This window comes from Adiantum capillus-veneris, chromosome 10, assembly GCF_014529385.1.
Source record: "Adiantum capillus-veneris isolate H3 chromosome 10, ASM1452938v2, whole genome shotgun sequence".
In the NCBI taxonomy this organism is placed as follows: domain Eukaryota; kingdom Viridiplantae; phylum Streptophyta; class Polypodiopsida; order Polypodiales; family Pteridaceae; genus Adiantum; species Adiantum capillus-veneris.
Genome location: NC_140940.1, coordinates 29,880,293 through 29,907,433, shown reverse-complemented (window position 1 = coordinate 29,907,433; position 27,141 = coordinate 29,880,293). Strand labels below are relative to the sequence as shown.

The window sequence follows — 27,141 nt, the reverse complement described above, 5'->3', positions numbered from 1 at the left end:
TGGGTCATGGGCCTTTGGGCGCATGGGTGGGCGGCCCCTCTCCTTTGGGCAGGCGCCTGGCCCCCCCTCAGTGTGGATGGAACTCCCCCCCCCCCCCCGGCCCCCCCTTCCTCCCTTAAGGGGGCTTTCCCACAGCCAAAAAGGCACATAACAAGGCAAAAAACCCCTAGTGAAGCCCTTGGATGGCGAGCTCGCCCACCACAAGAGGGAATAAAACACTTGAGAGAGCTTGCACTTGGTGTGTGAAGCATGTGTGAGAATGCATGCAAAAATGAGCTTCACAAGCACAAAGAGAGAGGGCCCCAATCGAATTTCCTTCCTTAGCAGATTCTCATCCCATTGGACCTCACCTCCGAGACGACGTCGTTTGTCCACCAAAATTTGCACGCGTGGGGGATAGTGCTTGTGTACGTGGTCTCCAATGAAGTCTAGCAGGCTCTCGTATCCCTACATTGGGTGTCAATAGAGGTCACTCTAGTCCGTGTGCATCTAGGTATCAGTGGTGTAACCTCTATCTCTGTGGTGTCTCAAACGTGGTCTCTAGGAGCCTGATCTAGCAATATACAACAATAATGAAATTGTAGATGAGGATGAATATGATGATGACATCCATGATGACCCAAATGAAGAATGTTCTTAAAAGATGCTTTGGTGGTACATACCGGAGGATGTGCAGGTTTAGAGGGGGTGGATGTCGTGTTGTGGCACGTTTATAGTATAAAAATCCACCCCCTCTAAACCTGTACATCCTCCGGTATGTGCCACCAAAGCATCTTTTAAGAACATTCTTCATTTGGGTCATCATGGATGTCATCATCATATTCATCCTCGTCTCCAATTTCATTATCCTCTTGTTGATTTTCTTGAGATTCAAATGGATCATCATCACCTCTCCTTTTGAACAACTCTATTGTTTTTCTTGCAATTGGTATCTTCATTTTTGTACCATCAAGCTCACTCAATGTATATGTAGCATTCCCATGCACATGTTTGACTATTTATGGGCCAAACCATCTTTTTGCTAACTTTTTCATTGTTGTATGCTGGTTATCAAGACTATTGTTATACATCAACACCCAATCACCTTCTTCAATAGGCTTTGGTCTAAGCCTATGCCTCTTATCAAACAGGTCTTTATTTTTCAATCTTGCATCTTTCAAACGAGCTTTTGCAATCTCAACATCTTCTGGTCTTCTTTCCAATTGCCTTATACGCAATGCAAGAAGTTCCTCCCTGCTTATTACATCTTCCCAAGGCAATACATTCCATGTAGTAATGACATCCTCAATAGGCATTACTGGCTTTTGACCATACATCAATTCTACAGGCATATATCCAGCTACTGAGCTATGTGTAGTACGGTTAGCCCATAAAGCATAAGGTATTAACCTTGGCTATTCACGAACTCTACCTTTGCAAGCCTTAGCCAAAGCTTTTATGATGGGAGGATGTCCTCTCTCACTTTTTCCATTCCCTTCAGGATTGTATGCAGTAGTAAGACCAAGTTTAATATCCAACCGAGAGAAAAATTCTCTGGCCTCTCCAACACCCAATTCACCCTTGTCTGCAACAATTTTTCCAACACATCCATAGCGGCAAATAACGTCTTCCAAGAGAAACTTGCATACCACTTCAGTGCTCTTTGTTCGTAATGCACGACCTTCCACTTGATTAGTCAGGTCTTCTCTTGCAAGCACTACATAACGTATTTGCCATAGTCCCAAAGGCATAGTGACCAGATCTACTACCCATTTGTAATGCATAGACAATGGGTAAGTAGGGTGCAATCCATCACGGTGTTTTACATTTGAATATATCTGACATGTTAGACATGTTTTCACAAACTTAGATACATCCTTGTATATACCTTTCCACCAGTATCTTTCTTTCAATTTGGAAAATGTTGCCCATACACCTCGATGCCCAGCCCATAGACTCTCATGAAACTCCTTGATAAGCTTCCTTTGAGTCTCCTTATCACATACAACTCTGAGTGGTGTCCCATCCCTTTTGTTTGGATGCTTCCACAAAAAGCCATCTTTTAGGAAATACCCATATGCCTTTTTGCGTATCTCTTAAATTCCTACTCAGACCAATCATCCTGCTTTCTTAATGTACTCAAGTAGCGTCCAATAAGGAGCCAATCACCCTCATACATATCCTCTGAAAAAGACTCGAGAGAATTTGATAGGCATATATGATCACCCTTCACATTAGAAGCACTGTAGAACTTTGTGCCCACATCATCTCCCTCATCAATCATATCTTCTTCATCTTCATATCTTGCCCTTGAAAGCATATCTGCAACTGGATTATCTTTTCCTTCAATATGCTTGAACTCTGGATTCAAGGACTTAATGTAGGCACTCCATTGTAGCATAGCAATGTCTGGAGTAGAACAGCTTGTGATCATCCCAAGAAGTGGTAGACAATCTGTTTCAACAACCACACATGCACCAATTAAGTACTCCTTATCACACTTCAGTGCTGTAACCATATCCCATGGTTCTCTCTTCGCCTGTGGGTAATTTCTTTGGCGAGAACTTAGAACCTTGGCTCCAAATCTCACCACATATCTGTTTTCATCTTCATCATCTTGACCTATTGCCCACCCAATCCCTATAGGACTTGTGTCCACTGTCACAACCACAGACCTTCCGCATTCATAGTCCTCCTTTCTTAAAGATTGGTGATGAAAGCAAAAATTGCTTCAATTTCTTCATGGCTCTTACATGTGCATCACTCCATTCAAATGATTGGTTCTTCCTAAACAACTGGTAAAGAGGATCAGCTACATGTGCATAATGTGGAATCCAAATCACATAGAATATGCATGCACCCAAAAACCTCCGAACCTCGGTGATATTAGTACATGTCTCCTTCATCCTTTGAATTGCATCCACCTTTGCTGGACAAGGTCTTCGGCCATGAGGTCCACAGATATGCCCCACAATTAGCACTTCGTTGACTGCAAACATAGATTTTTGTCTTGATAAGGTAAGGTTCACTTCTTCCAATTTGGATAAGATCTTGTCACAGTCATCCATGTGATTGGCCACAAACTTGCGACACCCCCTCGAATCCAAAGCTTCATCTTTTTCTTTTTCTGCACATCCTTTTATAGGTACATCATCAAGGAAAGGCATGGTTATCTGAGGAATAAAGTCACGCAAGACCTTATTCATTCCATTCATCATATGTGCAACCGAGTTGGTTGCTCCCTGAGGTAAGGTACACATCCTTACCAACCCCAAAGGTGTTCTCATGGTTGTCGAGTCCCTACTTTCCATATCTAGTAACTAGTTGGAAGTGATCATACCTTGAGTAAAGATCACCCATTGAATATATTGCCCTTCCCGCAAATGCCTCTGCAAACTCATCCACTATGGGTCCTGTACCCACATTTCTGATTGTGACTTTGTTCACTGGTTGCATATCCTGTATGAAGTGTAAAGCTCCATTCTTTTTAGGCACAGAGAACCACCTGTTTGAATATGGAGCACAAGAAGGCTCCAAAATTCCCATCTTGATCTTTTCATTCAATAAATCTATAAGCTTTGGTAAGTGAACCTTTGGCACCGGAATAGGTCGCAGATTCCAAGGTACATGAGGTATCGTGAAGATTACCATAGGTGCAACTACACTTGGATCTACACACCCAATTTCATGTGGTTCAAATGCAAAAGCTCTACCATGTCTGGATAGTATTTCTTCAAAAACTTTCTTTTCAATCTGTGTCAAAGAATCCTCACAACCAACTTTTAATTGCTTTAGGGATTCTTCCGTAAACCTATGTCCAATCCTTTTTGGATCTCGAAGACTAGGTTGCAAAGAGGCTTGTTCTAGTTTTTCCTTGCAATCTGTTGGCAAAGGTATTGCCACTGGTTTCACCTTCTTTGCCATTGTCTTGTACTTGGTTTCCACGGTCGCTTCATGTTCACTTGTAGCATCGACACACAACCCTTTTTGAAAGGCTTCAATTGCATTGTACATTTCTAAGGAGCATACTTTGACAAATTCACTTCCATCCTGCTCGCTTGATTTTAGTATAGTCCTAATTGCATCCATGGTATCAATAAAAGAAACTTCTTCAAACACACCTGTAATGCACTCATTATTCTCTAACAAACCACTTTGCTTCAAACCCTTCTGTACACTATTTACATGATGTCGAACACCTCTTTGCAAGTATTCAAGCTTCTTGAAACATAATGATCCATCCTGTGTCAAAGCTAGAAAACCTATAGAAAAAGCTTCATTCCTATCTGAATCAGGCGAGAAACTTTTTCTTTTCGTACCACTGCAATCCCGCTTTACAATGGTACGTGGCAAAAACCGTTTGTTTCCCTGTTATTCTTGACTCCTTATTTGATTTTGGAAGAGCATGTTCTCTAAGAGTTTCACGGTTTCTTTCATGATTTACACATACTATCAAAAACTGCACAACACGCTTTCCATCCTTCCTCTTTATCCTTGCATAGGCAGACCCATCATCCAAAACCTTTGTTTCCATCCCCACTGCAGTGATATAAGGTTGTCCAAGGATAAGAGGATAGGAAGACATCTCCTGTACAAAAAAGTTTTGTTCATCTTTAACATCCCCTATGGTCACCTTAACATTTGGGCAAGCAGCATAAAGGTCTCCAATTGAGTTGTTTGACACTCTAATCATCCAACCATGGTCTGCATCCATTGGCCACTTGCATTTATTATAGAGATTCTTGGACATGAGATTTATTTCTGATCCATGGTCTATTAGCGCAACAAAAGGCTCATCAAGGTTGCCCACTTTGACCAATGTTTCTGTTGTGGCTCTTGCCCAGTGACTCCTTGAGTAATGGCTTCTAGGAGTGACTTCAATTTCCTCTTCATCATCCACAAACTGTACCTGCTTTGCTCTTCCTGAAGATTGGTGACATGCTGCCACATTCTCTTCTTCCTCTTTGTCTTCTATATGTACTTGTGCTCTCAATGTTTCTCCTTCATCATCTGGATAATTGGCAAACTTGACCACCTTGATGACACTGTTGGGATTAGCTTGGAGTTGGGTAATTTGTGCCTCTATCTCCCAGTGATATTGGTGTCAGGTATTTGTCATCTCTCTCTGATGGAGTCTAGGTAGGTGTAATCCATGTACTCGTTGTCTTCGGCTAGCCCTAAGACTCTTTGATCTCTCTAGAGTGAGCCCATGCTCTGTGGTAGTAGATGGGGCGGATCTTTGAAAGAAGTCGGTGTGATCCGTGTGTTGTATCCCCCTCTGTGTGGCCGCTTGCAATGCCCTCTCTCAATCTCTCAAAATATCTAATAAAAAAGCCCCTGTTGACACTCATATGTTGCCTCTAGTAGTTGCTGAATGGTGTGGTGCTCTTTGAACAAAGACGAGTGTCGCTCTATGATACCCCTATAGGCATGCATTTGTATATATAGTGCTCCTTGCTCCCTACCTCCACACCACATAGTCTGCAAATCCTCTCATCTCTAGGTATGCATGCTGCTCTACCTATCTCTATCTTTAGCTGGTGTCAAGATACTCTAAGCTGACCAATCCTCACTTGTGGGACATGTGGTAGAAAGGTCTCCAGGTAGTGTGGCCTCTGAATGAACCCATTGTCTGACATGCATAGAAAGTGGTCTCTATAGTAAAGGATCTTAGCTGGTAAGGACTAGCTAGGGGAGATACACGTCTGTAGTTTGTATAACTGCCAAAGATCCTATCTTGGGAGTTTGTTCCTCTTGGTGTGTGAGAGGTGTACGCATGGCCCCTCAAGCTCATACTGAAAAGGTGATAAGAGATCTATATCAAGTCCATGCTGTGTAAACGAGTCTCTGACGTGAGAGTACCAAAGCCTCTGTCCGTGTCTCGGCCAGTACCTTGAATGTGTGAAAAGCTTTGTAGAGAGGTGTATAGGTGGCATCTCCCTGAATCGATGGAGGAGGCATATAGTCTCAAAGACAGCCTCAACTAGCATTGGTGGGACAACAAACTTTTCTCTGAGTATGTCATGTGGTATTGAAGGTTATCTGTGTATCATCCTCGACAACATAATGATATGAGGCTCCTTGAGCTAGGTCCACCTGTGGGTGGCTAGATCTAGCCCCCAAATAGAAGCAAGATACATTAGAGAAGGTTTTACTATTGAATCAACTAGCCACCCCTTCGTACAGGGCTCCTTGAAATGTGTTTGGTGGCATTGTCTCTCAAGCATAGCTAGTGTTGCATACCCTTGTGCATGAGCCGATCATGTGCTGTTGGTTCCAAGGTGACGCGAGTGGCGGCAGTTGAGAAGGTGACTTCCAAGTATACATATGATGTCACCACCTCCACCTGTCCTCCGGCTAATCTGAAAGAAGTAAGAGCTTTGCCCTATCTGGAGGTGTGGAAAATCATGACCTTGGTCTTTGCAAGGTTTACTATGAGACCCCATTGAGTGTAGAAATCATCTAGCATCTCTAGATGCCACTGTATCCTCTTGGAGACCCAAACACCAAGATAATGTCATCAACATATAAAAGAATGTGGACTGGAGTACCTGATAGATCCACAACTGCCTCCCCATCCCAAATAAGAAAATCGGCCACCTCATCAATGTAGAGTCCAAAGGTGCAATGGTCTCCGACATCTCTCCTGAGCATCATACACGGCCAAAAATCTACTCTAAAGTGAATAGATACCCCATACCATCTCTGATGGTAATTCAAATGACTGAAGATGCTGTGATAGTTGCTTGCATGTCATAGTATCAAAAGATTTGTGGAAATCCACTTATCAGCAGTATAAGCTCCTCTTCTGCACTTTGGCCTGGTCGATCAGGCATCTTAGTGTTAGGTGCAGCGGAATGATTGTTTGCGCTTTGCTCAAGATGAGTGCTCCGAACTGTGCTCAAGGTTCTTATGGCAGGGAGAGCCTTCTGTTCTTAACGGAAGAATGCTATGATCACAAACAAAGTGAATGGACACTGTGCGTGCAAGTGTATGAGACTGAGAGATAGAGAGAGAAGAGAGATACGACACTAGAGACGTTGTAAAACCCTCCTCCGAAGGCCCCACTCTCGTCGGCGAGAGTGGTCTACTTATGATTGCACAATCTGGTACAAATGGTATGCATGGAGTGATGCAATGGACTATGCCGGTGACGACGACGGGGATGATGACGACGACTTTAGGGCTGAAATCTGCGGTTTTCTATTTGCTGAATTTCGGTGGCTGAAAATGACTGTTTTGCTGCGTTTTCGAGGCTGAAAATGGGGGTTCTCTGCATGAGGCTAGGGCTGAATCTGCTGCTGTGTGTGAACGCTGAAAACGCTGAACATATGCAGCAACAATGGCTGAAAATGAAAAACGGTAGCAGATCTGGTATCGTTGATGAAAACATTGAGGTTCTGGGGACTGCTGGCGATCATGGGAAGGCTGAAAACGCTAGGCAATCTGGGACTGTTGGTGAAGACCAAAACGCTAGGGCTGAGTGTCTCTGGCGAGGACGGCAATGCTGAAAATGCCAGGTGCTGTGGGTGACGGGGGAGGAAACTGGAAACTGGAAACGCTAGGGGTTGCTAAGGGCACTGCGGGGTTCCTGCTGAGAAGATGCCTGTTAAGCGGGGAGCTCCTACTGCTTCTTTTGCCATTTAGTGCTAACTTGGGTTTGCTTATATATTAACTTAGCAAAATTGCCCTACCTACTTTTGTTGGAAAGTCACTTAAAAATAATAAGTGAAAAATGTCAAAAATAGGGAAAATAGATTTTTTTCCTTCACTTTACATGGAATAGGTATGTTCATGGTTTTGTGTTGGAGATTGTTTCAGGAATTTTCAGCCATGGAGATTCTTGAAGACGAAAGACGCAGGACTCTAGACGAAGTTGAAGCATCAAAGGAGCCACAAAAGACTTTCAGTCGATTTGGGCGCGGCCCAAAGAAGCAAGAATTACAGACCTTTATGAAGTTCAAGTACCGCATGACCCACACATCGGAGTGGGCCGGCGAAGAGTCCCTTCCAGGATTCCGGATGCTGTTGGCGATCTTCCTCGACGCCATACAGTTCGGTATCAGTACCTCACTTTGAAAAGGAGGAGATGTCACGTGACACATCCCAACCCTATGTGTCCGTGGACAAGCTACACCATAGCAGGGTTCCCGTCAGTTCAGTCAGTTTAGATTAGAAGTGAACTGGCACTTTTTGTGAGTCTATTCGTAGACCGTGCATGCCCAGTCACTTAGCATAGATGCATATCCTCCGGTTGCACACCGCAGAAGCATAAGCATTTCCATCAGATTCCATCAGAGTCAGTTTGGGAAATTTTCAAGTGACTTTATCCCATTTTCCCTATTTTGACATTTTTCACTTATTTATTAAGTGACTTTTGTTGGGTAGTCAGTAGGGCAAATTGGGTAAGTTAATATATAAGCAAACCCAAGTTAGCACTCCACAGCAGAAGAGGTAGCAGGAGCACCTTGCTCAACAGGTAACTTCTCATGACTTGCATGATGATTTGATTTTGCATGACAATGACAAGCATGATGATTTGCATGATCAAGATGTGATTTCTCACGAGCATCATGATTTGCATGATCAAGATGTGATTTCTCACAAGCATGAGGAGTTGCATGAAAAAGATGTGATTGTTCACAAGGATGATGTGTTAGTGGATGCTTTTCCTAGCGAAGCTAACCTCGTTGTAGATTCGATCAATCACCAAGAATCGATCTTGGCTTTCGAGTTGAGGTCCAAAGATCCCCCACAGGAAGATTCGATAGATCCCGAAGAAGCGATCTTGGCTCTCGAGCCTTGGACGAAAGAGCCCTTATAGGAAGTATTGTGTGCTCGCATGATTGATATGCACGCATTGTTCGAGTGTTTCATTCGTGAAGGTTTCCTGTATTTTAGTCAGCATCGTTATGTGATCCCTTTTACTAGGCATGACATATTGCATGTTGAGCACGTATCTCTCATGGATGAGCACGAATGTATGCGGATTGTTCATGAAAAGCTGAAAAGTTTGTATGTCAAGAAGTCACATTCCATGTCTCTTCCTCGGCATAACACAGTTTCCGAAAGATCACATGATTGTATGAGCACCAAGCATGGGCATTTCCATTGTGATTTGCCACAGTTGATTGATTTTGATCAAACAGAAAAGATTTGAGCGCATTGTTTGCATGTGTTTGATGAATGGGTTGTCACTCCGTCTATTTGTTCATCTACATTGCATGCACAGTCTTTGAGGAAGACAAGATTTTTTTCCTTCACTTTACATGGAATAGGTATGTTCATGGTTTTGTGTTGGAGATTGTTTCAGGAATTTTCAGCCATGGAGATTCTTGAAGACGAAAGATGCAGGACTCTAGACGAAGTTGAAGCATTAAAGGAGCCACAAAAGACTGAGTCGCTTTGGGCGCGGCCCAAAGAAGCAAGCATTACAGACCCTTATGAAGTTCAAGTACCGCATGACCCACACATCGGAGTGGGCCGGCGAAGAGTCCCTTCCAGGATTCCGGATGCTGTTGGGGATCTTCCTCGACGCCATACAGCTCGGTACCAGTACCTCACTTTGAAAAGGAGGGGATGTCACGTGACACATCCCAACCCTGTGTCCGTGGACAAGCTACACCATAGCAGGGTTCCCGTCAGTTCAGTCAGTTTAGATTAGAAGTGAACTGGCACTTTTTGTGAGTCTATTTGTAGACCGTGCATGCCCAGTCACTTAGCATAGATGCATATCCTCCGGTTGCACACCGCAGAAGCATAAGCATTTCCATCAGATTCCATCAGAGTCAGTTTGGGAAATTTTCAAGTGACTTTATCCCATTTTCCCTATTTTGACATTTTTCACTTATTTATTAAGTGACTTTTGTTGGGTAGTCAGTAGGGCAAATTGGGTAAGTTAATATATAAGCAAACCCAAGTTAGCACTCCACAGCAGAAGAGGCAGCAGGAGCACCTTGCTCAACAGGCAACTTCTCAGCAAGACCAACCCCCGCGACTACTCTGGCGTTTTCTCCACAGAAGACCTAGCGTTTTTGCATGAGATCAGCCTTGGCGATTTGTGCACAGCAGATCAGCCCCGGCGTCATCACGACACAGCAGATCAGCATAGCGTTTTTGCATTTGCAGAACTCCGGCGACAGAAGGACCAATTTCAGCCCCTGGCGTTTTTGGATTTCAGCAGCAAATTAAGACCGGCATCATTCACCTAAAGTGTAGCAGATTCAGCCCGTAAAGACCATCAGTTTTCAGCCCTAAGAAACCTCATTTTTCAGCCAAGAAAACGCAGCCAAAACAGTCATTTTCAGCCACCGAAACAGTCCCAAAATTCAGCGATTAGAAGATCTCAGATTTCAGCCCTCGTCATCATCGTTGTCGTTGTCGTCACCATCGGCATAGACCAAGTTGCATAGTCCATTGCATACGCATTGTACACCTTTGTGCAATCAAAGAATAGACCACTCTCACCGACAAGAGTGGGGCCTTCGGAGGAGGGTTTTACAACCTCTCGGGTGTGGTATCTTTTCTCTCTCCTTCTCTCAGTCTCATTCACTTGCACGCACAATCCACTCACTTTGTTCGTGACCACAGCACTCTACAAGACTGAAAGCTCTCTCTTTCCCTAAGAACTAAAAGGAACCTTGAGTAGTAAAGATCACTAATCTTGAGAAAAAAAAACATTCATTCCGCTGCACCTAACACGATGCTTCAACTTCGTCGAGAGTCCTGCTTCTTTCTTCTTCAAGAATCTCCATGGTTGAAAAGTCCCGAAACAACCTCCAACACAAAAACATGAACATACCTATTCCATGTAAAGTGAGTGGAAAAAATCTCGTCTTCTTCAAAGATTGTGCATGCAATGGAGATGAACAAAGAGACGCAGTGCTAATGTCACGTGACACATCCCAACCCTATGTGTCCGTGGACAAGCTACACCACAACAACTCCAGTCAGTTTAGATTAGCAGTGATCTGGCACTTTTGTGAGTCTATTCGTAGACCGTGTATGCCCAGTCACTTAGCATAGATGCATATCCTCCGGTTGCGCACAACATGATCATCAGTATTTCCATCAGATTCCATCAGAGTCAGTTTGGGGATTTTTCAAGTGACTTTATCCCATTTTCTCTATTTTTGACATTTTTCACTTATTTATTAAGTGACTTTTGTTGGGTAGTCAGTAGGGAATTTGGGTAAGTTAATATATAAGCAAACCCAAGTTAGCAGTAATTGGCAGAAGAGGCAACAGGAGCTTCCCGCTCAACAGGCGACTTCTCAGCAGTACCCCCTCAAACCCTCTAGCATTTTTGCATCTCCTGCCTTCCCTCAGCGTTTCCTCCTAGAGCATGTAGCATCGCCATGAAGCTTCCCTTTCTTGGCGTTTTTCCCCCACAGTAAAGCATCGCCATCCAGTTGCCCTGCCTGGCGTTTTTCAACTGCCAACTTCAGCGTTTTCTCAGCAGTTCACTAACGCTAGACAGCCAGCATGATTCAGCGTTTTTGTAGCATGATACCTCAGCCAACTTCATTGATTTTCAGCATTGAATAAACCTGCTGAACCAGCGTTTTCAACCTTCAACAAACAGAAGAAAACGCAGCCCAAAGGGTACAATAGTTCAGTGTTTTTGACCTCAGCATGACCCCCATCAGATCCACCATTTTCAGCCCTTAAGGACAGCCATATTCAGCGATTAGAAGATCACAGATTTCAGCCATCAAGTCGTCGTCGTCATCATCGGCATAGTCCCATTGCATCAGTCCATTGCATACGCATTGTACACCTTTGTGCAATCAAAGTAGACCACTCTCGCCGACGAGAGTGGGGCCTTCGGAGGAGGGTTTTACAACCTCTCGGGTGTCGTATCTCTTCTCTCCTTCTCTCAATCTCATTCACTTGCACGCACAATATCCACTCACTTTGTTCGTGATCATAACACTCCATAAAACGGAAGGCTCTCTCCTTCCCTTAGAACTAAAAGGAACCTTGAGCAAATATAGATCACTAATCTTGAGAAAATACAACATTCATTCCGCTACACCTTACATTGGTATCAGAGCTTTGGAAGTGTTCTGTACTACTCAAGGGAAGAACCACAAGAACCACAAGAATTTTCTTTTTTGCTTGTTGCGGTCGCACGAACCCAAGTTCGCTTGGGCGTGTCGATTCCTAATCGTGTTTTGTTTAAGAGTGACAGGAATCCCAAGAAAGAAGGGCTAGGGCTTGTCCAGCCTCCCCTTGTGTCTCTTTTCACTCATTGAGAGCGGACCGTGCACTTAGCGGCCGGCCAATCGACGTGAGGTGGGAAAAAGCAACCTTGGTGCGAGCGCAAGGCCACCAAGGGGTGCACCCGCAGAAAGGAGTAGAGCTCGGGTGAAGAGAAGATCCTTCTCCAACGCGATTTGCAACGAAAGAACACCTCAAGAACCTCAAGACCCTCAAGAACCCAAGTTCCTCGCGAGCTTAAGAACCCAAGATCATAGTGCATGGTCGTCACCCGAAGCGGAATGGATACTTCGCATACAGGTGATGAGCATGAGAGAGGCGACGAAGACTCGTTCCCACCCGGAGATGATTTCTTCAACCCTCCCCCTTCGCCATCTACGCCACCAAGTGCTATGGAGGCAATGGTCAAGCAGATGATGGCCATGATGGATAGACAAGAAGCAAATCGCCTTGCTCAAGAACGTGAGCGCGATGAAAGAAACGCAAGACTTGCCGCAAAACAAGAAGACAATCGCCTTGCTCAGGAACGTGAGCGCGATGAACGACAAGTAAAACTTGCGGCACAACAAGAAGACAATCGCCTTGCTTTAGAACGCGAACGCAACGAATGCAAAGAACGGAAGCAACAAAGAAAGGCGGACGAGGCGGCAAGAAACGCGGCCTTGGAGGTTGATCGTGTCGCTCATAGATTGGCTTTCGAGACCGAGCGTGAAGTTCAACGAGAGCTACGCACTCAAGAATTGCTTCGACAAGCACTAGCCTCGAAAACCGACCCACCCAAAGATCGTGGGAGTTCCTTAAGTGGTGCAAGCCACGATGCGGATTCCAACAACCCAGTCACTGAAAAGTTGACTTTCAGTAAGTATGACGGTAAGATGGATGCTATGGTTATTCATTCTTGGTTGCATCAATTTAATGCTTATTTTGCGACAACTAAAAAAATAGACAATAGCAAAGTTTTGACGGCAGTTATGTACCTTGCCGATGATGCCATCAATTGGTACGACGCATGGCAAGAGGCACAGCTAGCCGCGCACCTAGAGGCAGCCGACGATTTCACGCCCCTCTCTTTTAGTTGGGCTGATTTCCAAGACAAGCTCAAGGCGCGGTTTATGCTACCTCAGTACCTTGCACAATTGAAGGACGATTGGCGAGCTCTCAAGCAAAACGGTATGCCGGTTATGTCTTTCTCTAATCGTGTTTTGCAGCTCGGCAGTCAATTACGCAAATCGGATGGGAAGCGCAAGAAGTCATTTCTTTACGGATTGGACGAGTATATCAAGTATGATGTCGAGGTACTCGATCCAATCGATCTCAACAAAGCGGTAGCAATTGCTCTTGCCCACGAGATGAAGCACAACAAAGGAAAGCCTAAGGAGAACAAGACTTCCACAAGTACCTTGCAGACTTCTCAGAACCCTCAGAACGGTAAGAATGATAACTCTTCTAACCAATCTTCCAACAGTCTCTCATCAAAGAATTCTTCCAATGAATCTAAGGGTAAGGCTAACACAATTGCTAAACCTAAGCTTACTCCAAATGAAAAGGTAGCACAAGGAATTGTAGGAGGTTATATCACTTCGGAAGAACAAAGCACGTATTCTAAGGAAGGTCATTGTTTTCATTGTCACATTAAGGGTCACATAAAAAGATCATGTCCTAAGCTTGAATCGAATGAATCTAAAGAACCCACATCACCCACTACATCTGTCAATGCAATGAATGATAACACGATTGTACCCAAAGTTTCTCAGGACCCTCCCATTGATGATTCTCTCATTAAATGTTATGGTCGTACGTCGGGGCACCGTTTTGTCATATTGTTTGACCCAGGTAGTATGCATGATGTGATCAGTTCCTCTCTTGTTGAGAGAGCCCGCATCGAAGTTAGTCCGAGATCTCCTATCGAGGTATGTGGCTTTCGTCCTTGTATGGACGCTCTCATCACGGAGGAGTGCCTTGATGTGTTGTTTGCAATTCAACAGATTGCCTTCACTAGAAGATTTGTTGTTTCTCCTCTCTCAGGATGTGATATAATTTTGGGCATTCGATGGTTTCGTGATAATGACACTCATGAAATTTACGGCTAACACTATAACTCTCAATGCCGACAGTGATTCTCCAATTGTCATTCATGGAGAGGACATTGCTCCTTCTCCATCTCTCATTGCTAATATGCAGGACAAGGTTGAAAGGATTCGGGATAAGGAGATTCTCTCAATCTCTTTTCCCCTAAGCATGATACACAAGATTTGCATGATTATGAGAAGCATGATGATTTGAAGGATGATTTGCATGATGATTTGGATGACAATGACAAGCATGATAATTTGCATGATCAAGATGTGATTTCTCACAAGCATGATGAGCTGCATGAAGATGATGTGATTGTTCACAAGGATGATGTGTTAGTGGATGCTTTTTCTAGCGAAGCTAACCTCGTTGTAGATTCGATCAATCACGAAGAACCGATCTTGGCTTTCGAGTCGAGGTTTAAAGAACCCCCTCAGAAAGAACCCCTTCAGGAAGAACCGATCTTGGCTCTCGAGCCTTGGTCCAAAGAGCCCTCACAGGAAGTATTGTGTGTTCGCATGATTGACACGCATGCATTGTTCGAGTGTTTCATTCGTGAAGGTTTCCTGTATTTTAGTCAGCATCGTTATGTGATCCCTTTTCCTAGGCATGACATATTGTATGTTGAGCATGTTTCTCTCATGAATGAGCACGAATGTATGCGGATTGTTCATGAAAAGCTGAAAAGTTTGTATGTCAGGAAGTCACATTCCATGTCTCTTCCTTGGCATGACACAGTACCCGAAAGAGCACATGATAGTATGAGCACCAAGCATATGCATTTCCATTGTGATTTGCCACAGTTGATTGATTTCGATCAAACAGAAAAGATTCGATCTCATTGTTTGCATATGTTTGATGAACGGGTTGTCACTCCATCTCTATGTTCGTCTACATTGCATACACAGTCTTTAGAGAAGACAATATTTTTTTCCTTCACTTTACATGGAATGGGTATGTTCATGGTTTTGTGTTGGAGATGGTTTAAGGAATTTTCAGCCATGGTGTAAGGTGTAGCGGAATGAATGTTGTATTTTCTCAAGATTAGTGATCTTTATTGCTCAAGGTTCCTTTTAGTTCTTAGGGAAGGAGAGAGAGCCTTCCGTCTTGTAGAGTGCTATGGTCACGAACAAAGTGAGTGGAGATTGTGCGTGCAAGTGAATGAGACTGAGAGAAGGAGAGAGAAGAGATACGACACCCGAGAGTTTGTAAAACCCTCCTCCGAAGGCCCCACTCTCGTTGGTGAGAGTGGTCTACTTTGATTGCACAAAGGTGTACAATGTGAATGCAATGGACTGATGCAACTTGGACTATGCCGATGACGACGACGGTGATGACGACGAGTTAGGCTGAAATCTGTGATCTTCAATGGCTGAATTCGGGGTTGTCTTGGTGGTTGAAAATGACTGTTTTTCTTGCTGTTTTCATGGCTGAAAATGATGGAGTAGTCGGGGGTCAGGCTGATGGCAAAACGGCTGAGGTTATGTACCTGTCAGGCTGCGTTTTTAGGCTTGTTCGTACCTGCTGAAAAACGCTGTAAAGCTGAGGTCTTCATGCTGATAAAACGCCACAAAAAACGCTGATAAGCTGGTGGTCTAGCGTTAGTAAAAACGCCAGGGTTGGCTGTGCTTTGAGGCTGAAAACGCTGAGGATCACTAAGGGTGGCTAGCGTTAGTGATGACTTGATGCTGCTGCCGGTAAGGGCTGAAAACGCCAAGCACGGGAGGTTTATGGCGATGGCTAGTGGAGATGGAAAACGCCAAGGGAAGTGGTAGGATGGCAATGGTCTGATGCTGAGGGGGGGTACTGCTGAGAAGTTGCTTGTTGAGCGGGAAGCTCCTGCTGCCTCTTCTGCCAGAAAGTGCTATCTTGGGTTTGCTTATATATTAACTTAGCAAAATTGCCCTACCTACTTTTGTTGGAAAGTCACTTAAAAATAATAAGTGAAAATAACCAAAAATAGGAAATTAGGCTAAATGCACTGAAAAATTCCCCTGACTGAATCTAATGGATCTTGAAGGGAATACTGACGATCATGCTGTGTGCAACCGGAGGATATGCATCTATGCTAAGTGACTGGGCATGCACGGTCTACAAATAGATTCACAAAAGTGCCAGATCACTGCTAATCTAAACTGATTGGACTGACTGAACCCTGCTGTGGTATAGCTTGTCCACGGACACATAGGGTTGAGATGTGTCACGTGACATCCCCTCCTTTTCAAAGTGAGGTACTGGTACCGAACTGTATGGCGTCGAGGGAGATCGCCAATAGCATCCGGAATCCTGGAAGGGACTCTTCGCCGGCCTACTCTGATGTGTGGGTCGTGCGGTAATTGAACTTCATAAAGGTCTGGAACGCTTGCTTCTTTGGGCCGCGCCGAAAGCGACACAAAGTCTTCTGTGGCTCCTTCGATGCTTCAACTTCGTTGAGAGTCCTGCTTCTTTCGTCTTCAAGAATCTCCATGGTTGAAAATTCCTGAAACCATCTCCAACACAAAACCATGAACATACCCATTTCATGTAAAGTGAAGGTAAAAAATCCTGTCTTTCTCAAAGACTGTGTATGCAATGTAGATGAACATAGAGACGGAGTGACAACCCGTTCATCAAACACATGCAAACAATGAAGTTGAATCTTGTATGTGTGATCGAAATCAATTAACTATGGCAAATCACAATGGAAATGCCCATGCTTGGTGCTCATACTATCATGTGCTCTGTCTACAACTGTGTCACGCCAAGGAAAAGACATGGCATGTGACTTCCTGACATACAAACTTTTCAGCTTTTCTTGAACAATCCGCATACATTCGTGCTCATCCATGAGAGAAACGTGCTCAACATACAATATGTCATGCCTAGTAAAAGGGATCACATAACGATGCTGACTAAAATACAAGAAACGATCACGAATGAAACATTCGAACAATGTGTGCGTATCATGCGAACACATAATACTTCCCGTGAGGGTTCTTTGGACCAAGGCTCGAGAGCCAAGAGCGGTTCTTCCTGAATGATCGAATCGTCTTGTGGGGGTTCTTTGGACCTCGACTCGAAAGCCAAGATCGGTTCTTCGTGATTGATCGAATCTACAACGAGGTTAGCTTCACTAGGAAAAGCATCAACTAACACATCATCGTTGTGAACAATCACATCTTCTTCATGCAACTCATCATGCTTGTGAGAAATCACATCTTGATCATGCAAACATCATGCTCATCATTGGCATCCAATTCATCATGCTTAGCAATATCAATCAAATCATCATGCTTATCTTTGTTATCCAAATCATCCTGCTTATCATCATGCAAATCATTGTGCTTATCATTGTCAATCAAAATATCATGCAAGTCATTGTCAATCAAATCATCATCATGCTTCACACAATCATGCAAATCCTGTGTGTCATGCTTTGGAGAAGAAGAGACTGAGAGAGTCTTCTTTTCCCGAATTTCTTGCATCGGTGTCGACACTTCAGAACAGAGTCGCAACATCGCTTGCATTCGTGCTTTGTTCTCGCGATAAAATTCTGATTGTCTTGCGTGGTTCTCTGCGTGTCTGCGTTCCATTTCTGCTTTTCTTTCTTTGAATTTACGATCCAATTTGGCTTGTCGTTCTTTGGCTTCCGAGCGTTCTTGCTCACGCTCGTGCTATGGCTGCCATTCTTGCGACATTTCTTGCTTTGCGTTGTAAATTCTGTTCCATAAACAACAGTTCCAACTCCTCCATTGGAGTTAGTGCAATTGGTGTCGTAGGTGGGGAAGGGTCAGAAAAACCTCCTTGTGGGGAAAATTCTTCTTCGCCTCTCTCATACTCATCACCTCCAAGCGAAGTATCCATTCCGCTTCGAGTGATGACCATTCTGCAATCGTGGGTTCTTGGGATCTTGGGTTCTTAAGTCCACGAGGAACTTGGGTTCTTGAGGGTCTTGAGGTTCTTTAGGTCCTTGATTCGTGAGAATCTTGGGTTCTTGAGGTTCTTGAGTCTTGAGGGTCTTGGGTTCTTGAGGTTTTCTTTCGCTTGCAAATCGCGTTGGAGAAGGATCTTCTCTTCACCCGAGTTCTACTCCTTTCTGCGGGCGCACCCCTTGGCGGCCTTGCGCTCACACCAAGGTTGCTTTTTCCCACCTCACTTTGATTGGCCGGCCGCTAAGTGCACGGTACGCTCTCAATGAGTGAAAAGAGACACAAGGGGAGGCTGGACAAGCCCTTCTTTCTTGGGATTCCTGTCACTCTTCAACAAAAACACGATTAGGAATCGACACGCTCAAGCGAACTTGGGTTCGTGTGACCTCAACAAGCAAAAAAATTCTTGTGGTTCATGTGGTTCTTTCCCTGAGTGATACAGAACACTGCCAAAGCTCTGATACCAATGTAGGTGCAGCGGAATGAATGTTGTATTTTCTCAAGATTGCTCAAGGTTCCTTTTAGTTCTTAGGGAAGGAGAGAGCCTTCCGTCTTGTAGAGTGCTATGATCACGACCAAAGTGAGTGGAGATTGTGTGTGCAAGTGAATGAGACTGAGAGAAGGAGAGAGAAGAGATACGACACCCGAGAGTTTGTAAAACCCTCCTCCGAAGGCCCCACTCTCGTCGGTGAGAGTGGTCTACTTTGATTGCACAAAGGTGTACAATGCGAATGCAATGGACTGATGCAACTTGGACTATGCCGATGACGACGACGAGTTAGGCTGAAATCTGTGATCTTCAATGGCTAAATTCGGGGTTGTCTTGGTGGCTGAAAATGACTGTTTTTCTTGCTGTTTTCATGGCTGAAAATGATGGAGTAGTCGGGGGTCAGGCTGATGGCAAAAACGCTGAGGTTATGTACCTGTCAAATTGCGTTTTTAGGCTTGTAAAGCTGAGGTCTTCACGTTGATAAAACGCCACAAAAAACGCTGATAAGCTGGTGGTCTAGCGTTAGTAAAAACGCCAGGGCTGGCTGTGCTTTGAGGCTGAAAACACCGAGGATCACCAAGGGTGGCTAGCGTTAGTGATGACTTGATGCTGCTGCCGGTAAGGGCTGAAAACGCCAAGCACGGGAGGTTTATGCCGATGGCTACTGGAGATGGAAAACGCCAAGGAAAGTGGGAGGATGGCGATGTTTCGATGTTGAGGGGGGTACTGCTGAGAAGTTGCCTGTTGAGTGGGAAGCTCCTGCTGCCTCTTCTGCCAGAAAGTGCTATCTTGGGTTTGCTTATATATTAACTTAGCAAAATTGCCCTACCTACTTTTGTTGGAAAGTCACTTAAAAATAATAAGTGAAAATAACCAAAAATAGGAAAATAGGTTAAATGCAATGGAAAATTCCCCTGATTGAATCTGATGGATCCTGAAGGGAATACTGAGGATCATGCTGTGTGCAACCGAAGGATATGCATCTATGCTAAGTGACTGGGCATGCACGGTCTACGAATAGACTCACAAAAGTGTCAGATCACTGCTAATCTAAACTGATTGGATTGACTGAACCCTGCTGTGGTATTAGCTTGTCCACGGACACATAGGGTTGAGATGTGTCACGTGACACATGGAGATTCTTGAAGACGACGGAAGCAGATCTCTAGACGCAGTTGACGCAAGAAAGGAGATTCAAATGACTTTGTGTCTCTCTCAACACGGCCCAAAGAAGGAAGCGTTGCAGACCTTTATGAAGTTCAAGTACCTCTTGACCCACACAGCAGAGTGGGCCGGCGAAGAGTCCCTTCTAGGATTTCGGATGCTGTTGGCGATCTCCCTCGACGCCATACAGTTCGGTACCAGTACCTCACTTTGAAAAGCATGGGATGTTACGTGACACATCGCAACCCTATGTGTCCGTGGACAAGCTACACCACAGCAGGGTTTAGTCAGTCCAGTCAGTTTAGATACGCAGTGATCTGACACTTTTGTGAGTCTATTCGTAGACCGTGCATGCCCAGTCACTTGGCACAGATGCATATCCTCCGGTTGCACACAGCATGATCATCAGTATTTCCATCAGATTCCATCAGAGTTAGTTTGGGGATTTTTCAAGTGACTTTATCCCATTTTCCCTATTTTGACATTTTTCACTTATTTATTAAGTGACTTTTGTTGGGTAGTCGGTAGGGCAAATTGGGTAAGTTAATATATAAGCAAACCGAAGTTAGCAGTAATTGGCAGAAGAGGCAGCAGGAGCTTCCCGCTCAACAGGCAACTTCTCAGCAGTACCCCCTCAGACCCTCAGACCCTCTAGCGTTTTTGCATCTCTCGCTTTCCCTCAGCGTTTCCTCCCAGAGCATGTAGCATCGCCATGAAGCTTCCCTTTCTTGGCGTTTTTCCCCCACAGTAAAGCATCGCCATCCAGTTGCCCTGCTTGGCGTTTTTCAACTGCCAACTTCAGCGTTTTTTCAGCAGTTCACTAACGCTAGACAGCCAGCATGATTCAGCATTTTTGTAGCATGATACCTCAGCCAACTTCAGCGATTTTCAGCATTGAATAGACCTGCTGAACCAGCGTTTTCAACCTTCAACAAACAGAAGAAAACGCAGCCCAAAGGGTACAACAGTGCAACGTTTTTGACCTCAGCATGCCCCCGTCAGATCCACCATTTTCAGCCCTTAAGGACAGCCATAAACAGTCATTTTCAGCCCTAGAATCAACCATGAAATTCAGCGATTAGAAGATCACAGATTTCAGCCATCAAGTCGTTGTCGTCATCATCGGCATAGTCCCATTGCATCAGTCCATTGCATACGCATTGTACACCTTTGTGCAATCAAAGTAGACCACTCTCACCGACGAGAGTGGGGCCTTTGGAGGAGGGTTTTACAACCTCTCGGGTGTCGTATCTCTTCTCTCCTTCTCTCAGTCTCATTCACTTGCACGCACAATATCCACTCACTTTGTTCGTGATCATAACACTCCATAAGACGGAAGGCTCTCTCCTTCCCTAAGAACTAAAAGGAACCTTGAGCAAATATAGATCACTAATCTTGAGAAAATACAACATTCATTCCGCTTCACCTTACAGCTAAACCGTTCACCACTTACATGCAAACAATGAGATCAAATCTTTCTCTTATGATCTAGAGCAATCAACTGTGGCAATTCACAACGGAAATGCCCATGCTTGGTGCTCATAGTTTCATGTGCTCTTTCTACAACTGTGTCATGCCAAGGAAGAGACATGGAATGTGACTTCTTTTCATACATACTTTTCAGCTTTTTATGAAAAATCCGCATACATTCGTGCTCATTCATGAGTGAAACGTGCTCAACGTACAATATGTCATGCCTAGGAAAAGGGATCACATAACAATGCTGACTAAAATACAAGAAACGATCACGAATGAAACATTCGAACAATGCATGCGTATCAATCATGCGAACACATAATACTTCCTGTAAGGGTTCTTTGGACCTAGACTCGAGAGCCAAGATCGGTTCTTCCTGAATGATCGAATCGTCCTGTGGGGGTTCTTTGGACCTCGACTCGAAAGCAAAGATCGGTTCTTCGTGATTGATCGAATCTACAACGAGGTTAGCTTCGCTAGAAAAAGCATCCACTAACGCATCATCCTTGTGAACAATCACATCATCTTCATGCAACTCATCATGCTTGTGAGAAATCACATCTTGATCATGCAAATCATCATGCTTGTCATTGTCATCCAAATCATCATGCTTATCATTGTCATTCAAATCATCATCATGCTTCACACAATCATGCAAATCCTGTGTGTCATGCTTTGGAGAAAAAGAGACTGAGAGAGTCTCCTTCTCCTGAATCTCTTGCATCTGTGCCTACACTTGAGGAAAGAGTCGCAACATCTCTTGCATTCTTGCTTTGTTCTTGCGATCAAATCTTGCTTGTCTTGCTTTGTTCTCTGCTTGTCTTTCTGCGTGCTCACGATCCAATTTGGCTTGTCGTTCTTTGGCTTCCGAGCGTGCTTGCTCGCGCTCACGCGTTATGGCTGCCATTCTTTCTTGGTGTTTACGCTCCATTTCTGCTTTTCTTGCTGCATTTCTTGCTTCGCGTTGTAAATTCTGTTCCAGAAACATCAGCTCCAGCTCCTCCATTGGAGTTAGTGCAATCATTGTCGTAGATGGGGAAGGGTCAGAAAAACCTCCTGGTGGGGAAAATTCTTCTTCGCCTCTCTCATGCTCATCACTTCCAAGCGAAGTATCCATTCCGCTTCGGGTGATGGCCATTCTGCAATCGTGGGTTCTTGTGGGTTCTTAAGTTCACGAGGAACTTGGGTTCTTGAGGGTCTTGGTTCTTGGGTTCTTGAGGTTCTTGAGGTTTTCTTTCGCTTGCAAACCGCGTTTGAGAGGGATCTTCTCTTCACCCGAGTTCTACTCCTTTCCGCGGGTACACCCCTTGGCGGCCTTGTGCTCACACCAAGGTTGCTTTTTTCCACCTCACGTCAATTGGCCGGCCGCTAAGTGCACTGTCCGCTCTCAATGAGTGAAAAGAGGCACAAGGAGAGGCTGGACAAGCCCTTCTTTCTTAGGTTTCCTGTCACTCTTCAAAAACACGATTAGGAATCGACACGCCCAAGCGAACTTGGGTTCGTGCGACCTCAACAAGCAAAAAAAATTCTGTGGTTCTTGTGGTTCTTTCCTTGAGTGATACAGAACACTGCCAAAGCTCTGATACCAATGTTAGGTGCAGCGGAATGATTGTTTGCGCTTTGCTCAAGATGAGTGCTCCGAACTGTGCTCAAGGTTCCTTTTAGTTCTTATGGAAGGGAGAGCCTTCCGTTCTTAATGGAAGAATGCTATGATCACAAACAAAGTGAATGGAAACTGTGCGTGCAAGTGTATGAGACTGTGAGATAGAGAGAGAAGAGAGATACGACACTAGAGACATTGTAAAACCCTCCTCCGAAGTCCCCACTCTCGTCGGCGAGAGTGGTCTACTTACGATTGCACAATCTGGTACAAATGGTATGCATGAACTGATGCAATGGACTATGCCGGTGACGACGACGGGGATGACGACGACGACTTTAGGGCTGAAATCTGCGGTTTTCTATCTGCTGAATTTCGGGGCTGTTTCTGTGGCTGAAAATGACTGTTTTGCTGCGTTTTCGAGGCTGAAAATGAGTGTCTGTGGCGAGGACGGCAATGCTGAAAACGCCAGATGCTGTGGGTGATGGGGGAGGAAACTAGAAACGCTAGGGGTTGATGAGGGTACTGCGGGGTTCCTGTTGAGAAGACGCCTGTTGAGCGGGGAGCTCTTGCTTCTTCTTTTGCCATTTAGTGCTAACTTGGGTTTGCTTATATATTAACTTAGCAAAATTGCCCTACCTACTTTTGTTGGAAAGTCACTTAAAAATAATAAGTGAAAAATGTCAAAAATAGGGAAAATAGGCTAAATGCACTGGAAAAATCCCCTGATTGATTCTGATGGAAATATTGATGATCATGATGTGTGCAACCAGAGGATATGCATCTACACTAAGTGACTGGACATGCACGGTCTACGAATAGACTCACAAAAAGTGCCAGATCACTTCTAAATCTAGATTGAGTTGACTGAATTGAACCTTGATCAGGTAGCTTGTCCACGGACACATAGGATTGGATGTGTCACGTGACACTTAGATTGAAGATATGGTCAATGGTGAAAAAAGCTCGTTTGAAGTCTGCTAGTGTTAACCCCAGACGTCTGACACAAGAACTTTGTATTGACGGGATCTCATTATATTATTTTTATGACTCAGAACGCATTTCTACTTGTAATTATTTGGGGCTTTGAAGAAGCTTCCACCTTGTATATAATTCTGTCAATAGATTAGAGTAGGACTTCATTTTTTGAACTCTAGGGTTTGCAAATTGGATGGGTATATAACCCAAATTGTAACCTTAATGAAGGGGCCTTATCTTTTTAAAATTGTGTCTGTGAGAAGAAGCGTACTGTGTGTACGAGAGAGGGAGAGAGTTTTATCTTGACGCTACATACATAACAAGTTGAGGAGATATTCAACTTGACCTAGTTAGATTCTACAATCAATCATGCACAATTTTTTTGATTTTTGTTGTCAAAAGTTCTTGTCTAGTGGAAGACACGCCTAACAAAGGTGCCACTTGGTAAATCCTTGATGTTCTTTAAAAAAAGAATCTCACTTTTGCTTTATAGGATGAAAACTCTTCCAAAAGGGGAAAGTAGTGTGAGGACAAGGATCCTATGGGATATGGTCTTAGGGCAAGGCCTAAAGTTAGGTTATGTGTGGAAGAGGATCCTTTAAATAGATGCCAAGGTTTTAGCTATATAAGAAGATGGCTGGGTGAAAATTCTTACCATAGCTACAAGTCTCTCTTTGTGGGAGACAGGGATTTCATTGACGTAATCACGATCGTGTGATTACGTCAATAACTCTAGTATTTACACAAGAAAATCACGTGATCACGTTAATTGTTCACGTGATCTTGATGGTGACCTGCAGAAACCAATAGAGCCGGTAGGCCCGCCGAGCTTTTTCATTTTCCCGGCGGGCCCGACTGTATATAGTAAACCTCTTCTTACTTTGGCATTTTAACTAGGAAAATCCTTGGGGAGTATATCCGAGTGCCGGGTATAGTCATCTCCTTGTGAATTGACCTAAGATTACAGTCACAGGTCCTTTTTTTTGGGCCGAACGTAATTCTTAATTTGGTAACCACTTCTAAAAATATTTAAACCCTTCATCTAACATAAAGATACTAAACCAAAACAATTGAGAATTTGGAGAGTTATGCTTATTGTGACTAAGCCATTGGTCCATAAAAGGGCTGTAGTTGGTTTTAGAAGATGAGCATATTTAAATAACGAGTTGATAGTCAAGGGTCGGATGCCCTGTACTGGTGTACTGGGTATATAAAGATCCTTGAAGTCTTGCATTTTTCATCATCATAGATTTGAATTGATATACATTTCCACTGCACAATATGAGAGCCATAATCCTTAATTGGGTGAAATTAGCTTTTATATATTGAATTGGATGCATAAGGGGGCTACAATCCTTGATTGGGTACAAGTAGTCCTCAATTGTGTAATTGTATTGAAGATTTCATTGCCTTGTTTTATGCATTGGTTTATATTGGGAATGAATTATGTATTATAACTAAAAGATTGTTAGTACATGAGATGGTCAATCATCGACATTATTTCTTTCATGTGTGTTTTGCAAATAATTATTATCATTTCAATGTAAATGTTGATGATTCTTTGTAGCATGCAAAAATAGTTGTATCTTATTGTTTTTAGATCGCAGAGAATATATAACTAATCATTATATTTATAATTGCATTGACAATTTCATATTATTTTTGTATCCATAATGCCATGTAGAGAGTGCATTGCAATGTGTATGTTCTCTCAGAACATATGTGGTCGATATGTGGAATTGACTAGAGTGCATTGCAAATCTTATATTGTGTAGATTTGATTGCTTTCTTAGTGATTGTTTTTCTAATATATATTGAAAAGTTTTTTTATTTATTTAAACTGAACATCTAGTTCTTATGTCTGCAGTATTAAATTGAAAGCAATGGAGAAAAATGTCGGCACAAGTGATACAAAGAAGGCAAAGAATTAAAAAGCCCCTAGCAACCATGGGTTTTGAATCTCAAATAAAAAAGATTGTAGAAGTTGTTTTTGAGGATGAGAAATACTCAAAATTGTCAGATTTATTGAAACGAATGATGGATGGAAGTAAAGTGATCATATTTAAGGAAACAAAAAGAGGTTGTGATCAAGTTACTAGACAACTTCCAATGGATGAATTTGCAGCTTTATCTATCCATGATGATAAGAGTCAAGTTGAACGAGATTGGCTTCTTTTTGAATTTAGATCTAGCAATAGCTCTATAATGACAACAACAGATGTTGCAACTCGGGGTTTGGATGTGAAGGACATAAATCACAAGAAAGAAAAACAACAAAGAACGCACCGACATTGACAATGAGGTCATGTCAGAGAGGACATGAATTCGGAGGGGGAGAGTGTTGACCCATGGGTCAACAATACGACATAACTCAATTTCCATGCCAAAGTCTTATTTTTTGATAGTTATGATATGATGCAGATTATGATTACAAACGTCGTTTATAATGAGTAGTTATTCTAGTTGTAGAAGCAAGGGTGCAATGGCACTTCCAGATTGTAAATACAAAGCCATTACACCCCTTGAACTCTATTTTGATTTAACCTATGGTAGCCTTACTATATAAGGTACCTAGGTCATTTTGTAAAGAGAACTTAATCATAATCAAAGTTTTAAGCTGTCATTGACCATGTGTGTGAGAGAGAGAGAGAGAGAGAGAGAGAGAGAGAGAGAGAGAGAGAGAGAGAGTGAGATTCATCCTAATGCTACTTCTTGCCTCCTCATCGCATTGGAGATTCAACTGCACCATCACAATTGGCTCGGAGAGAGCTACACAACAATGCCAAGCATTCCTTGCAAACCGGAGCACGTGTGCTAATGCATCTACGAGCTATTTGTGGTTGTAAGTGTATCAAATGATGTCTGTTTTTTGCATGCAAGTAGTCATTATAATTGTGGCGACACTAGGTAGCTCTCTCTCTCTCTCCTCATCATCGCATTGGAGATTCAACTGCACCATCACAATTGGCTCGGAGAGAGCTACACAACAATGCCAAGCATTCCTTGCAAACCGGAGCACGTGTGCTAATGCATCTACGAGCTATTTGTGGTTGTAAGTGTATCAAATGATGTCTGTTTTTTGCATGCAAGTAGTCATTATAATTGTGGCGACACTAGGTGCTCTCTCTCTCTCTCTCCTCATCATCGCATTGGAGATTCAACTGCACCATCACAATTGGCTCGGAGAGAGCTACACAACAATGCCAAGCATTCCTTGCAAACCGGAGCACGTGTGCTAATGTATCTACGAG

At 43.6% G+C, this 27,141-nt stretch overlaps 1 long non-coding RNA gene across 1 annotated transcript in view; it reads left to right on the top strand.

Moving 5' to 3' along the window:
• The window catches only part of LOC147448626 (uncharacterized), a 36,863-nt gene extending 10,343 nt beyond the window's left edge, over window positions 1-26,520 (top strand). Inside the window, exon 2 of the long non-coding RNA XR_015189511.1 lies at window positions 25,758-26,520. This is a non-coding gene — a long non-coding RNA (uncharacterized LOC147448626). The remainder of the gene's footprint in view (window positions 1-25,757) is intronic.
• The last annotated feature ends 621 nt before the right edge of the window (window positions 26,521-27,141 follow it).